Genomic DNA, 17,467 nt, shown 5'->3' on the forward strand with positions numbered 1-17,467 from the left:
GGATAATTAGGTTGATTCTGTATCTTTGCTACTGTGAATAGTGCTGCAATAAACAGGCAAGTTCAGGTATACCTTTAATATATTATTTTCCTGTGGGTAGGTATCCAGTAGTGGGATTGCAGATGTCATACTTTTTATATTACTATGAATAAAGTGGCCTGGTGGCTGTTTCAGGGTAGGAATGGCATTACAGTGTGGGAGTTATTTGTGATCCTAAGCATGGGAAAAATCAGTTTTGGAGTGGAAGGGTGAGTTATGGAGCAAGGAATGGAGGCAATAATCAAATGGTGTCTATTGGCAGACTGAGGTTGGAGAATTTGTTGGTGGCAAGGTAGTTCTTAAAGGTTCTGATTTCAGGCCACCACTGTTGTCACTATAAATTCTCTTTCTGTGTAGTCTTATCTATTTTGCAGATTCAACCAGTACCTTTATGTGAGTAATCTATATTTATGGGGCATATTTCTCCCTAGGCTAATGTATTCATTTGCTGTTTGAAGTTCCTGGAGGTATTTCAAACTCAACATGTTAAAACATGAACGTGTCATTATTTCTTTTTCCCATTTCCACCTTCCTCCACGCTCTAGTAGACAAAACACTCAATATATTCCTCCCTCTGCTACCTCTATTTCAACTAGCAGCCGTGCAATGTGTTCACTCACTCAAGATAGAAACCTGGGAAGTAGCCTCAATTTTTCTCTCCCTCAGTCTTCACAGTCTAAATTTTTCTGGGATATGTCGCCTTTTCTCCACTCCTGCTACTACTGAAAAAGCTTCCTGCTTTATCTCTGTCTTGCTTTTACCACCTTCGAAATCACCCTTTATACCATTGCCATTTGAAATATAATCCTAGTCACACCAATCTCCTATCTAAAAATGATGTTGTTACCCTTTGCTTAACTGGATCCACTGACATCAGGATTCTCTCTCTGTCAGTCTCTCCAACCTTATTTCCTGTCACTTTGTGCTTCAGGCTTTACCTTTCAGCCCCCAAACATATTCTGAAATTTCTTACATGGGATATTTTCTCAGTCTCTGTATTACTCCTCATGTTGTTTTATCTGCCTGCACACACTTCTTCTTTACCTGGTGAATTCATATTTCTCCAGTGATTTCCCCTTTGGTATCACCTCCGGAAAACCAAACTGGGTTAGGAGCTTTTCCTTGAGGCTCCCATCCTCTTTCTCTTTACTATTCTTGTATATTGCTTTATAATTGCTCTTTTATAATTATTGTCTCTCTGTGAGATCCTTGGAGAAGGGGATATATCTTTGACTCTGGAAATTCTGATAAAGGGCTTGGACATTACTTATTGAAGAGATGAGAGAACTGAGGGAAGTCAAAGCAGATAAAGTGAATTAAGAAAAAGGGAGAGGAGGAGGAGGGGAGATACTATGATTATGGTAGCTTCTCACCTTTAGGAGCCCAAAGACTAGCTCTGGGTGATTAGATGTTGGTAAAGAGATGAGCACACAAACTGACAAAGATATGACACAACATAAAGAATAAGACTTCACCTACTTGGCCTGTAGTACTCATGCTGATTTTCTCCACCACGGACAAATTTATTGAGAAAGGGAGGTCCTGTCGCAACTTTCACTGTAGAAAGTACAAAGGTACACAGGTGACTGGTAGATCAGAAGGCTGGGTCCTGAGCTTTCTATGCAGTCAGGTGATTATTAAACAGGAAATACAGACTCTCCTGCTTCCTGAGGGAGGTTCCTAAGTGTAATCTGAAATACGCTCAGCTCAATGAAAGAGCACAAAAGGTGAAATTGCAAACTATCTTTTTTCCCCTTAATCAAACAGGTCCCCTCTTAGTATCCACACTTTCGAGTTTTAAATTTGGACTTTTAAATGTCCAAACTTAAAGTTTCTAACAGAGTATATAAAATTATTTCTTTTCTGTTGTTTTCAAAATACAGAAATGGTCACATTTGTCTCTAAACTTGAGTAATTCTTTTGAGTTTCTGAATATAGACCCCTTGTTGAGAGATAAGGATGGTATCAGATTTTCTCTAGTAGTTTATCAAGAGCTCCTCACTCTTTGGTGTGCAGAACTGGTTACTCAGAGGAAGTGAAACTAATTTGCATTCAGGGCCTACCAACTTGGATTTGGCCCCAAGAAAATCTCTGTGTGTGGACCTGGGTCTTGAGCCAGGGCCCAAGGATCTTGATGAAGAAAGGAGATAAAATACATTTCCAATGAAAGGCAACACCAGGGGGAATGGCTTAGCTAGAAGACAAGAGAGAATAAGTAAATTCTTGTTCTGTGTAAAATGATACAATCATATTATTTTTTATTTTTAGCATGTTGATATGGTAGATTACATTGATTACTTTTCAAATGTGGAACTAGCCTTGCATACCTGGAAAAAAATCACACTTGGTGTATAATTCTTTTTTACATATCAATCACTGGATTAACTTTGCTAACATTCTGTTAAAGATTTTTGTGTCTATAATCATAAGAGTTATTAATGTTAGTTTTCTTCTTTTTTTGGCACCATCGTTGGTTTTGGTTTTCGTGTCACAGTAATTTTATAAAATGAACTTGGAAGTATTTTCACCTCATCTATTTTATGGAGGAGATTGTGTAGAACTGTTATTTCTTTTTTACTTTTTTTTTAGAGACAGGTTCTTGCTTTGTCATCTAGGCTGGAGTGCAGTGGTGTGATCATAGCTCATTGCAGCCTCAACTTCCCAGGTTCAACTGATCTTCCCACCTCAGCCTCCTGAGTAGCTGGAACTACATGTGTGTGTCACTAAACCCAGCTAATTGTTGTATTTTTTGTAGAGGTGGGGTCTGACTATGTTGCCCAGACTGGTCTGGAGTCCCTGGGCTCAAGTGATCCACCCACCTTGGCCTCCCAAAATGCTGGAATTACAGGCATGTGCCACAATTCCCAATCTATGTTAATTCTTTAAATGTTTGGTAGAATCTCCTTTTTGAGATGTCTTAAGTTATAAATTAAATTACCTTAATAATTGTAAGGTTATACAAATAATCTATTTCTTATTTGATGAGTTTTCATAGTTTGCAATTTTGAGGAATTGGTCAGCGTTACCTTAATTGTCAAATTTATCCGTGTAGAGTTGTTAATAGTGTTATTCCCTTATTATCTTTTTGATGTCTGCAGTGTCTGCAGCCATATTCTTATTTTATTCTTTTTTTTTTTTTTTTGAGATGAAGTTTCAATCTTGTTGCCCAGGCTGGAGTGCAGTGGTGTGATCTCTGCTCACTGCAACCTCCGCCTCTATTGGGGGACCTAGCCAGCAGCCCGCAATACAATGGGACTCTCTCTTTGTTCCCAGGTTGATCGGCAGGTCGAGAAATAATAGACACACACAAGATAGTGAAAACTGGGTCCAGGGGGGTCACCGCCTTCTGGTCCTGCGGTACCAACAATGCGCTGGATATGCCAGCATTTATTATTAAGTTTAGTGAGGGCAGGGGTAGGCTAGTGAGGGATTTAGGGTCATTTGATTATGAGGTGAGATGGTCACATGGGGATGAAGTAATTCTTTAATGTAACATCTGTATGCAGAAATACAGTATACAGAGGTAAGAATTTACAATATAGTGTGTGCATCAGTAATTTCTAACAGAGCCTTAAAACAGAAACACAGTCTTTCCATAACCTATGATTAGCAAGACATTAATCAGCAGTAACAGTTGCAGCAAGAGCTGGATACAAACAATCCATAGTAACAGGATGTGAAGTTAGACAACGGATTAGACCAGAAATTCTCAGAAGGGAGTATGCCTTAACCCTAAAGAGGCCTGGAAGAGCTGTGGCAAGATGGAGGCGTTTATAGCCCTATCTTATCCATATGGACAGGCACCCCCCATGCATCCGCTTATAGGCTCTCCACGAGGGTCGAATTCTATTCCCAGGGCTATGAACATCTGCCTTTCTGGGATAGGAATCTTGGTGATGTGAAACCTCCCTGACTGCATGTCCATTCGTAGGCTCTCTGCAGGGGGAAGCACATCACACGCTGTTGGCTCATTCTGGCAGTCCAACCTGGCATTGTCTTTACACAATCCTGCATGCAATTTTGTATTTACAATAATCAGGAGCATTTCATCTTTTATTCGGTAGTAATAGTTTCAGGGGGTCTCCCTACACACCTCCCAGCTTCAAGTGATTCTCCCGCCTCAGCCTCCCGAGTAGTTGGGATAACAGGCATCTGCTACCATGACCAGCTAATTTTTGTATTTTTTTAGTAGAGATGGGCTTTTGTCATGTTGACCAGGCTGGTCCTGAACTCTTGACTGCAGGTGATCCACCTGCCTTGGCCTCCCAAAGTGCTGGGATTACAGGCATGAGCCACCGCGCCAGGCTGTTTAATTCTGAATATTAGTAATTTGTGTTTTCTGTTTTTCTTAGTTTATTAATTGTATTAATCTTTTCAGTTGCTCTTGTTTCTTTGATTTTTCTCTTCTATTTCATTAATTTCTGCTCTTATTTTTCTTATTTCCTTTCTTCTGTTTGTTTTAGTTTTGTTTGCTTTATTTCTTTTGTGGTTTATTTATCTCTGGGAACTGAGAGAAAGTGTATATAACCTAGATTTCTGAGAACTTAGAGGCCTTGCTAAACTGTGATTTGGACAATGAATAGGAGATAATGAGACATGGAGTTTGGTGAGAGTGGGGTATGGCATGGATGGATTCCAAAACAAAGAACTACAAGTGTGGAGGCTCAGAGACAAGAGAGCCTGAGATCATTCTTTGAGGGGCAGACTTTGGGGGAAGCATTGAAAGGACCTCTGTGATTGAGGCATTGAATTCAAGGGGTGAAATGACAAAATGTAAGAATAACATGGAAGGTTGATGTAGAGAAAGGAGTCGTAGGCTGGGCGCCGTGGCTCACGGCTGTAATCCCAGCAGTTTGGGAGGCCTAGGTGGGCAGATCACCAAGATCAGGAGTTTGAGACCAGCCTGGCCAATATGGTGAAACCCTGTCTCTACAAAAAATTATAAAATTATTATATAAACATTAGCCAGATGTGGTGGTGCACCCCTGAAATCCCAGGTATTTGGGAGGCTGAGGCATGAGAATCACTTGAACTCGGGAGGCAGAGGCTACAGTGAGCCGAGATCATGCCATTGCATTCCAGCCTGGGCGACAGAGTGAGACTCCATTTCAAAAAAAAGAAAGGATTAGTTGAGAATCCAGGAGAATCTGCTTAACTGGTAACTGGCTATGTAATTCCAGAAAGTCACTGTACTTCTTTGGGTCTCGATTTCCCTCTCCATAAATGAAAGAGGCAGTCAAGTGATGTCAGAGCTTACTTCAGTTCATATCCTATAAATGCTACGTTCAAGAGGGTCCTCTAACAAATGGCTTCTGTTTGTGGAGTTGGAGTGGGTTAATACCGTTCTTGCCTAAGGGTCTTTGCATAAGCTCTGGAGACTTGGTCTGCATTTTTTTTTTTTTCCTCTCAGGGAAGTTTATCCCAGATCCTCTTCAGCACATTTTATTCTGTTACCACACATCATGCTAATGTTACAAAGGCAATATTAATGTTTTACCACTGGTGCCAAAATCAAATGTTCCTAAGTCGTTAAAAAAATAATTATCAAGTCAATTCCAATAAAGTATTTAAAGAGAAGTAGTATTTCCTGATAGCTCTTTCAGTAATGTAAGTTGCATGAGGTCTTTGTGAATAAGTAAATGAAAAATGCCTTCTTCCAGGGTTAAGTTCTGGAATTAGGTTTCAAGGTAGGGAGAATACTGCTTAAAATAAATTTCTAGGGCTCATTAGTAGTTACTACCTATTAGTCATAGTTAATGTGAGTGGCAGAAATGGCAGATTTTCTGTTCTTTTTATTGCTTCTCAACTTTGCAAAAGTGGGCATTCCATAAATAAAAGCATGCTTTCCATCAAATTATTATCAATGCCTATCTCATCTCCTCAGGTAATTAGATTTACTCTCTGCATTTTCCCCCAAAACTTTGGTGACTTTGGTCTTTAAGTATTTTTGAGAATTAATTAAAAAAAAACATGATAACTCTATGTGCTTTCTAACCTTTAGCTTAGGTTTTCTCACAGACACTGTTGTATGAAACATTGTGTTAGTCTGATGCTTTGAATATGAATACCTGCAATTTCACTAAATTCTCAGTGTGTTTATGATTTCCTATAAAGGTGAAGCTTCTAATCCACTGTTAGCAATGGAAGGGTGTCTTTTGCTTTTCTAGGACTAGTGATGGATGGATTTCAATACTGCCTCGCTATTGGTGACTGATGGAATGCACCCCTTTGAATACTGCCTGGGTGTAGGAGTCAAATATTTAGCTAAAGATTTTTAAAGACAGCTAATTAAAGGTAAATTTTAAAGTTCTATAAATCTATTTGATTATATTGTTATAGAACCCACAACACTAGTCTCATTTGCTCTGATCTCAATTTACATAGAGACACAAGTGGCATCACCAAGCTGGAAAGTGGCTTTAAGGTCAAACAAACTAGATGCTTTGGAGCTCTACTGATTTCAGCCAATCCACTCAATCCACTAGTAATTTCAACTGAAATGATTGTTGATTTTTGTCAGTCAATACTAGATGAGATTTCATAGCAGTATCATATACTTAGGCTCAGGAAAAGCAAGGTCATAGGCTAGGGAAACCTAGTTCTCTTTAGATATAAAAGTTCTTGCACTCTAATTTATTTAGATTAAAAATATACTTTAGAATCAAGACCTTTACATTCACTACTCAAACACAGTGTGGTCCTTGCAAACTATATTTTTTGCTATTTTCTATATGCACATTTTATTTTCTGTCCTATGGATTCTTGTCCCAATTTCTATGATGCTTTTTACCTAGAAGTTTGTGTTATAGATCTACAGGCTCCCAAGGCTTAACTCAGTGGTGTTTTCCCAACTCTATCCAGTTAGTAATGAGGTCCCTATGCCCTGAATCTTGAGTCTTAGCCTTTCTGACCCGACTTCACATCCAGCGTTCTATTGTAGTTATGCAGATATGTAGCACCGTAAACTCCAGGACTGATCCATCAACAACCTGAAGACAGTAATTACATTCAATTTTATCTAGAATAGAATCTTGTTGGTAGGTGCTTAAGGAATGTATGCTGAATAGAAATACTTCTGAAATGTCAAATAGTAAATGCTTGATTGAAAATAAACCCTTAGAAGTAGGTTTTCCTTTCTTTTTCCCTAAAAAGATGCAACTAATTTTTATTATAAATTGAGAATCTATAATTGTGTAAATTTATGGGTTACAAGGTGATGCCATAATTGTGGATACAGTGTAGAATAATTTAATCAAGCTAATTAACATATATATCACTTCAAATATTTAACATTTTTGTAGGGAGATCATTTGAAATTTAACGTCTTAGCAATTTTGAAATATCTAATCATCTATTACTAACTATATTCACCAGCTGTACAACAGACCTCAAAAAAGGGGGTAAAACAGATCCTTCCTGTCTGAGATTTTGTACTCCTTGATAATCATTTAAAAGTTTTAAATGAGATAAAATATCAATTTCAAAACAGCGTCAAAAAGTGAGTGTATTTACCCATACTCAGCTCATAACAGAGAGCATGGGCAAATAGAATAATAATTCATGGTATTGCATGTTTAATGAACTGGTAGCAAGAAAAAGTTGGTGGAAGAAAGGCAGAGGAACTTTGTCTTGTATGAATTAGAGCTGAGGGGCTCCATAATCATCTGGCATCTGTTCAATGTTGTAGCCATAGTAAGAAGTGTCCATGATTATGATCTCTAGGAATCTTATGCATTCATCTTTTAAGGTCCAGTCGTGGCCACAATGTAGTCATGGCCACAATGTAACACTTGTACTGAATCAGTCATCTGCTAAGCAGTCATCTGCATAGGTTCCTTTGTGTGTGTATGGTCATTATTCAGATCTTGGATCCTTGGCAATCTGTAGAATCACTTGATACTTCTGCCCCAATTTCTCAATTTCAGCCATTACATGATCAGTTATACAAGGGATACACTTGGCGTAGAGACAGCCCATCATTGACTGTGTCTACTAAGTCCAGTTTGGCTTTAATGGAAAAGTTGATAAAGTTGGTATCAACAAAATTACCAATGCGAGTAAATGGGCCCAGCTGTGTAATTTATTGGAAAAATAAGCAGGATGGGTGTTGGGGAACTTCTCTTTCCTTTAGCCTGCTGAGATCTTTCTTTTCTTTATTTTTAGGTTTTAACCTATCCTTTTCTTCAAGCCTCTGATCTCTGACACTAAGTATTCACTTCACGGTCACATGCTTCCTTGTTTTCTTTTGCTTCTCTATGCTCACACCACTCTTGTTTCTTCCAGAATCCCACTGTAGCTTGTTAGTTTTGTAGGTAGCTAATTAAGATATAATTTTTCTTTGTCATATCTACTAGCACTCAAGATAATAACAAAGAAAATTCTATTATAATATACTTTGGTAGCATGTTTTCTTTCTTTTGTTCTTTTTTATTTTCACATTTGATCTTCGTAGGAGTCTCTCAAAAAATGTGGTGTCACTATCTCCATTTTATAAATGAGGACAGCAACATGGGCAAAAGGCTGACGGCACCTCACAAATGACCGAAGGCTCTTTTTTTTTTTTTTTTTTTTTTGCTATTCTCTAAATCATTTCCTACAACTGCTCAATTTTACACTTAATCTGAGCCCTCTCATTTTTCATAAAACTTCAGGTAAAAGTAACATGTATAAGATCTCTCACATAAATTCTTCTTACACACCCACACACACCACTCAAACACAGTCATCAATGCCCACTTTGGAACAATTCAAATGCCTTATTGATTCTTTCAAAAGGAAACGTATGGATTATAAGTGGGTCTTTGTTTGTTTATTTATTTATTTTTGTTATGTAGTCAGTTATCAGTTTAGGAATAAGGTCTCTGGTTTTGAACTCTGTAGAAAGAAAGGTCAACAATAACAGGACCTGAAAAATATCAAAACCAACCACAGAATCCAATGAACTACTCATCCATAAAGTTGGCAAAAGCATTTATGGCAAATGGTAAATCCTTCACCTTTTGATCCTTTTCCCAATCATCATCAGTGAGGCAATTTATTCCGTAGTAGAATCCAGTTGCTGCTCAGGAGTATTAAAATCACCCAGTGTCATAGATGAGCCCTGTATTTGTGAGCCTAGTGGACTGTCAGAGCAGACCCTACCCTGTCATGATCCTAGCCCATCAACCTGCAGCTCTCTTCAGGGCACTAACACTTTCCTGTAACAGCATACTTTCCCCTGGTCTGATGTGAGTTACCTCATTCTCCCTTCTCCTTCTAGATGTATCTGCTTCACAAACCTAACATTTCAACCTCAGAAATGACTCTCTTTGGTTCTATAGCAGTGTTGTGGAGAGTGATGGGGTAGAGTAGTTTTAGTAGGTGCTGGCAACACCCTGCCAAGATCCCATTTATTATTCGATCACCAGGATTAAGGCAGGGATTGCTTTATTCATTTTTGTAACTTTGAGGAAGCTGAGGATTGGAGAGGTTAAATATTTTTAATTGATGTATTAATCATGTTTATTTTCTACATATTATGATGCTTTGATATTTTGGGACTGTGGGGACGTTACTAATCAGATTGCTGAGAGCATACACTTGTCATGTGAACCAGCCAATCTGGAGTCCATATACCCCCTTCCACCTGTCTTTTTTAAAAAAATCAGGTTCCAATTGTTAGGGACATTATCTTCCTTCCCTAACTCACCATAGTGCCAGTTACTAGAAAGCAAGGGACCACCCCACATATTTCAGGACAAATGGAAATTATTCAAATTATCTAATCCTACCTTATTTAGCTTGCCTGCTCTGTCTTGATTTTTTTTCCTGGGAAAGCCACAATAAAGACTCTGACCCATGCGTTCTACTACACCCCTTTTGCCTCTTGACTGGCCCTAGTGCTTTGCTGTGTGGCTCTGCATGGTGTGACATGCACCCTCCTCTTGGGAACCATAAGCCATAAGGTCTTCTTTCAAGGTAGCTGTCTGTGTGTCTGTCATCTTACCACATCTGATTAAAACAAATCCTGGGTATATTTTAAAATACTGATGGAGTTCTAGAAAGTGACAAGGCTGAACCTAGAACCCGAGTTTTTATATTCCTAACATGTTGGTCAGGCTGGTCTCGAACTCATGGTCTCAAACAATCTGCCCACCTCAGCCTACAAGTGTGAACCACCCTGCCTGGCAGCTATAGTTTCTGAAAGAAGAAATTTTCACAGTAGAAGACTGGTCAATGGCAAAGTTTTCTCTAATATTTGATGACTGCATACAAATTCAATTTTAATTACAATCAACTCATATAAATCTACACCAATGAATAAATGAAACAGCACTAAGATATTTCAAAATAGGAGAAAGAAAAAAAAATCCTCCAGTCATCTTTTGCAATATATGTGCTTTCCTCTTCATCTTTTGTCTAGACCAGTCAGCTACTGTTACCATTGTTGTTACTGCTACAATTAAACAACTTATTTTGTGTCTATTATGTGTCAGCTTGTTTGCCAAGTGCTTTATCTGCTGTCTTATTAATTTAGTGTTGCTCTAAAGGAATATCTGAAGCCAGGTAATTTGTAAAGAAAAAGGTTCATTTGGCGCATGATTTTGATGGCTGGAAAGTTAAAGATGGGCATCTGCTTCCAGTGAGTCTCAGGCTGCTTCCACTCATGGGAGAAGGTGAAAGGGAGCTGGTGTATACAGAGATCACATGGTGAGTGAGGAAGTTGAGAGAGAGAGAGAGAGAGAGAGGTGGGAGGTGCCAGTCTCTTTATAACAACCACTCTTACAGGAACTAATAGAGTGAGAACTCACTCACCACTTAGGGAAGGCATTAGTCTATTCATAAAGGATCTTCTCCCATGACCAAAACATCTCCCATTAGGTCCCATTTCCAACAATGGGAATCAAATTTCAACATGAGGTTTGGAGAGGAAAAATATCCAAACCATAGCACTTGCATTGTTTCATTTAGTTCTCACTTCATTATATAAGAAAGAAACTATTATTTACTCTGTTTTTCAGATGCTGGGCTGTGAATTAGAAAGTTTAAATAATCTGCTTAAGATCTCATGTCTATTAAGTAATATGACAGCAAAGCTCATATTTTTAAGCTCCATATCATAGTTCTCTCAAATTAATTTATCTTATCTGAGCATTCTAGCTGAAGTCAGGGAATAAGATAATCTCACCTGCGTTGTCCAATAAGGTAGCCACTAGTCATACATGGCTACTTAAGTTTAAATTAATTAAAATTAAATATAATTAAAAAGTCAGTTCTCCTGTCCTTCTAGCCACACTTTGAGTGTTCAATAGTCATATATGGTTAGTGGCCGCTTATCGGGCAACACAGCCATATGACATTTTTATCATTGCAAACTGTCTCTTGGATAGATCTTGTCTGGAAGCATACTGGGTGTGGGTGTGAGGTGTGGTAAGAGAGGAATTTAAAGGTGTCATTTGGGGAACAGAGATTCAAATACACCACATTAGAGTTGTTTGTTTTGTTCTTAAACAGCAAATCAGGGTAATTATTAAGAAGAGAATTGGGAGCCAATACAGTGAAAATTTATTCTTGTCTTATCCTGTGATGGAAAATACCCTAGAGACACATAATGGCTCTCCATGAATTATGGTATGTCTGGGTGCCAATGGGTACCCTAAAATGTGACTCTTCCATATCTTATCGGTAATGTCAAACGATTAATGTATTTTTGCTCCTATAGGTTACAAATACTTTAGGGAGGGTAAAGATGTGCTTCTTTTCTATCTGTGACATGTTGTCTTCTATTTCTTCATAGAGGAATATTTTTCCTACTTTCCCACTCCTCCATTTTTTGTCAAGGAGCATACAGGCTGTCTAGGTTTCTGGAAAAGGCAAAAGAAGAGTGAAAGACCCACCCGCTATAATGTCACCTTTCAGGGTTCTCTCATAGAAATTCAGCATTGTGTAAAAAAAACAGTTGTGAATTTGAGGGTGCTAATAATCATACGTACTCTATAGTTCAAACAGCATGATTCCAAAGCTGTGACTTAATTTCAGAAATAGACTGATTAGCCTCTCAATAGCCTCAAATCATACTTCTGATTAATAATCATAAAACATATTCAGAGTGATTATATGGGAGAAATAATTTAGAATACAACAGTATGTGGTACACTTGCTATGGAATCTTGGGCAAGCTCCTTTATATTTAAGTTTTTCACTCTTTAAAATGAGAATAGAGGAAAATGGCAGCTAGGAGACAGGACTACATTACAGCTTTCACTCGGACAGACAGAGCAGTGGGCGGAGACTTGCACTGTGAACTCTTGCTCCAGAACTACCTCAGGAATAAACCAGGAAAGACAACAGAATCCACAGGTCCTCTGGAGAAGGCAGATTGCTCCTGCAGGAACTGGGAGACAGCCCAAATACTGTGAATGCCCAAACTGTGAAAGTGGGAAAAGGGCATCGTTCTTCCCCGAACACGCACCCTTACTGGGGAACCTGAAGGTCTAGATCACAGGAGAAGGATTTGACCTTACCTGGAGCTGAGTCAATTTAGAGAGCCAGGCAAAATACAGGGGAAGAGGAAGCAGCAGGAAAAGCCCTGTGGGCTCTCTGGGTCCCCAGGGAACCCATTTCTGACTTGTCTCATAGGGGTCCTTGGGGAGGGCTGCCAGAGGCACTGGGAAAAGACCACAGAGAGAAGGAAACTTCCAGCTGAATTTTGTAACCATTCCAACCGAAACACGAAGTCTCCTGGTCAGAACTCAGGGGAGGGCATGAATCCAGTGTGCAGACTCCACAGGCACGGAGGTGAAAAAGTCCTGCTTGCTTTCATAGCTGGGAGGCTGGTAGCCCAGAGCAAGTTCTCAGCCCTGTTCACCCACTGCCTGGAAACAAACTTGGTGCTGTTGTGGGGGACATGGTGGGAGTCAGACTGGTCTTTTGGGTGGCATGGGAACTGGTGAGGCCTGTAACTGCCAGCTTTCCCCAACTTCCCTGACAACTTGCATGACACAGCAGACGCAGCTATAATCCTCTTGGGAATACAACTCTATTGACCTGGGAACCACACCCCCATCCGCCACAGCAGCTGCAGTAAGCCCTGCCCAAGGAGAGTCTGAGCTCGGTCACGCCTAGACCTTCCCCAACCTGATGGTCCTTCCCTACCCATTCTGGTAACTGAAGACAAAGGGCATATTCTCTTTGGATTTCTAGGGCCCTGCCCATCGCCATCACCTGATCCTTCCTTTACTACATAGCTGATGCTCTCTGGAAAGTGCCACCTCCTGCAGGAGGTCAACCAGCACAAAAATAGTGCATTAAGGAACCCAAACTGAGGACCTTCACAGAGTCCATTTCACTCCCCTGCCACCTGCACTGGAGCAGGTGTTGGTATCCATGACTGAGAGACCTGCAGACAGTTCATATGACAGGACTCTGTGCAGACAACCCCCAGTACCAGCCTGGAATCTGCTAGCCCTGCTGAGTGGCTAGATCCAGAAGAGAGATAACAACCATTACAGCTCAGCTATCAGAAAGCCACATCCCTAGGAAAAGGGGGAGAGTACTACATCAAGGGAACACCCCGTGGGACAAAAGTATCTGAACAGCAACCTTGAGTCCCAGATACTCCCTCTGACATAGCCTACCCAAAAGAGAAGTAACCAGAAAAACAATTTTGACAATATGACAAAACAAGGTTCTTTAACACCTCCCAAAAAATTATACTAGCTCACCAGCAATGGCTCCAAACCAAGAAGAAATACCTGATTTACCTGAAAAATAATTCAGAAGATTGATTATTAGGCTAACCAAGGAGGCACCAGAGAAAGGTGAGGTCTGATTTAAGGAAATTAAAAAAATGATACAAGAAATGAGTGGAGAAATCTTCAGTGAAATAGATAGCATATATAAAAAACAATCACAACTTCAGGAAATAAAGGACATACTTAGAGAAATGCAAAATGTTCTGGAAACAGAATCTAACAAGCAGAAGAAAAAACTTCAGAGCTTGGAGACAAGGTATTTGAATTGGCCCAAACCAACAAAGACAAAGAAAAAAAGAATTTAAAAAAAGGGACAAAGTCTCCAAGAAGTCTGGGTTTATGTTAAATGACCAAACTTAAGAATAATTGGTGTTCCCGAGGAAGAATAGAAATCTAAAAATCTGGAAAACATATTTGGGGTAATAATCAAGGAAAACTTCCCTGGCCTTGCTAGAGACCTAGACGTCCAAATATAAGAGGCTAAAACAACACCTGGGGAATTCATCACCAAAAAGTCATTGTATAGGCACATTGTCATCAGGTTATTTAAAGTCAAAATGAAGGAAAGAATCTTAGGAGCTGTGAGACAAAAGCACCAGGAAACCTATAAAGAAAAACCTATCAGATTAACAGCAGATTTCTCAGCAGAAACCCTACAAGCTAGAAGGGATTAGGGCCCTATCGTCAGTCTCCTTAAACAAAACAATTATCAGCCAAGAATTTTGTATCCAGCAAAACTAAGTTTCATAAATGAAGGAAAGATACAGACTTTTTCAGACAAACAAATGCTGAGAGAATTTGCCACTACCAAGCTGGCACTACAAGAATTACTAAAAGGAGCTCTAAAATCTTGAAACAAATCCTGGAAACACATTAAAACAGAACCCCTTTGAAGCATAAATCTCACAGGACCTATAAAATAAAAATACCGTTAAAAAAACCAAGGTATACGGGCAACAAATAACACAATGAATGAAATAGTACCTCACATCTCAATACTAATGGTGAATGTAAATGGCCTAAATGCTCCACTTAAAAGATTCAGAATTGCAGAATGGATAAGAATTCATCAACCAACCATCTGCTGCCTTCAAGAGACTCATATAACACATAAGAACTCATATAAATTTAAGGTAAAGGGGTAGAAAAAGACATTCCATGCAAATGGACACCAAAAGTGAACAGGAGTAGCTCTTCTTATATCAGACAAAACAAACTTTAAAGCACCAGCAGTTTAAAAAAGACAAAGATGTAAATTATATAATGATAAAAGGCCTTGTCCAACAGGAAAATATCACAATCCTAATTATATATGCACCTAACACTGGAGCTCCCAAATTTATAAAACAATTACTACTAGACCTAAGAAATGAGATATACAGCAACACAATAACAGCAGGGAACTTCAATACTCCACTGACAGCACTAGACAGGTCATCAAGACAGAAAGTCAACAAAGAAACAGTGGATTTAAACTATACCTGGAACAAATGGACTTAACAGATATTTATAGAACATTCTACCCAACAACCACAGAATATACATTCTATTCATCAGTGCGTGGGACTTTTTCCAAGATAGACCATATGGTAGGCCACATAACAACTCTCAATACATTTAAGAAAACTTAAATTATATCAAGTACTCTCTCAGACAACAGTGAAATAAAACTGGAAATCAACTCCAAAAGGAACCTTCAAAACCAAATACATGGAAATTATATAACCTGCTTCTGAATGATCATTGAGTCAACAAATAAATCAATATAGAAATTAAACATTCTTTGAACTGAATAATAACAGTGATGCAACCTATCAAACCTCTGGGATACAGCAAAGGCAGTGCTGAGAGGAAAGTTCATAGCCTTAAATACCTACATCAAAAAGTCTGAAAGAACACAAATAGACGATGTAAGGTCCCACCTCAAGGAACTAGAGAAAAAAGAGCAGACTAAACCCAAACCCAGGAGAAGAAAGGAAATAACCAAGATCAGAGCAGAACTAAATGAAATGGAAACAAATGAACAAAAAATAATACAAAAGATAAATGAAACAAAAAGCTGGTTCTTTGAAAAGATAAATAAAATTGATATGCCATTAGCAAGATTAACCAAGAAAAGAAGAGAGAAGATCCAAATGAGCTCAATTAGAAATCAAAGGGGAAATATTACAACTGACACCACAGAAATACAAAAAATCATTCAGGTCTACTATGAATACCTTTGTATGCATAAACTAGAAAACCTAGAAGAGCTGGATAAATTCCTGGAAAGATATAACCATCTTATCTTTAATCAAGAAGAATTAGAAATCCTGACTGAGCACACCAATAACAAGCAATGAGATTAAAATCGTAATGAAAAAATTACCGACAAAAAAAGTCCAGAACCAGGTGGATTCATAGCCGAATTCTATCAGACATTCAAAGAAGAATTGGTACGAATCCTATTGACATGATTCCACAAGATAGAGAAAGAGGAAATTCTCCCTAAATTATTCTATGAAGCCAGTATCATCCTAATACCAAAACCCAGAGAGGACATAATTGAAAAAGAAAACTACAGACCAATATCTCTGATTAAAATAGATGCAAAAATCCTTAACAAAATATTAGCTAACTGAATCCAACAGCATATCAAAAAGATAATCCACCATGAGCAAGTGGGTTTCATACCAGGGATGCAAGAATGGTTTAACATACATGAGTCAATACATGTAATATACCACATAAACAGAATTTTTAAAAGTCATGTGATCATCTCAATAGTTGCATAAAAAGCATTTGACAAAATCCAGCATCCCTTTATGACTAAAACCCTCAGCAAAATTGGCATACAAGGTACATACCTCAATATAATAAAAGCCATGTATGACAAACCCACATCCAACATAATACTGAATGGGGAAAAGTTGAAAGCATTTCCTCTGAGAACTGGAACAAAACAAGGATGCCTTGTCTTTTACTACTTCTATTCAACATAGTGCTGGAAGTCCTAGCCAGAGCAGTCGGACAAGAGAAAGAAAGAAAGGGAATCCAAATTGGTAGAAAGGAAGTCAAACTGTTGCTGTTTGCTGATGACATGATCATATACCTTGAAAACCTAAAAACTCATCCAAAAAGCTCCTACAACTTATAAAATGAGTTCAGCAAGGTTTCAGGATAGAAAATTAATGGACACAAATCAGTAGCGCTGTATGCTAACAGCGACCAAGCTGAGAATCAAATCAAGAACTCAACCACTTTACAATAGCTGCAGAAAACAAAACAAGACAAACAAACAAAAACAAACAAACAAAAAGCTTAGGAATATACCTAACCAGGGGGGTGAAAGACTTCTACGAGGAAAACTACAAAACACTGCTGAAAGAAATCATAGACAACACAAATAAATGGAAACACATCCCATGGTCATAGATGGGTAGAATCAATATTGTGTAAATGACCACACTGCCAAAAGCAATCTACAAATTCAATGTAATTGCCATCAAAATACAACCATCATTCTTCACAGACTTAGAGAAAACAATTCTAAAATTCATATGGAACCGAAAAAAGAGCCTGAATAGCCAAAGCAATCATAAGGAAAAAGAACAAATCTGGAGGCATCACATTACCTGATTTCAAACTATACTGTAAGGCCATATTTACCAAAATAGCCTGGTACTGGTATAAAAATAGGCACATAGACCAATGGA

The 17,467-nt window shown here is 38.6% G+C and overlaps 1 pseudogene; it reads right to left on the reverse strand.

Annotated features, from left to right (window-relative positions):
- Positions 1 to 7,677: 7,677 nt before the first annotated feature.
- Positions 7,678 to 10,019, reverse strand: LOC103236695 (rRNA-processing protein FCF1 homolog pseudogene; annotated as a pseudogene).
- Between the last annotated feature and the right edge of the window lie 7,448 nt (positions 10,020 to 17,467).

Source organism: Chlorocebus sabaeus, chromosome 7, assembly GCF_047675955.1.
Source record: "Chlorocebus sabaeus isolate Y175 chromosome 7, mChlSab1.0.hap1, whole genome shotgun sequence".
NCBI lineage: Eukaryota > Metazoa > Chordata > Mammalia > Primates > Cercopithecidae > Chlorocebus > Chlorocebus sabaeus.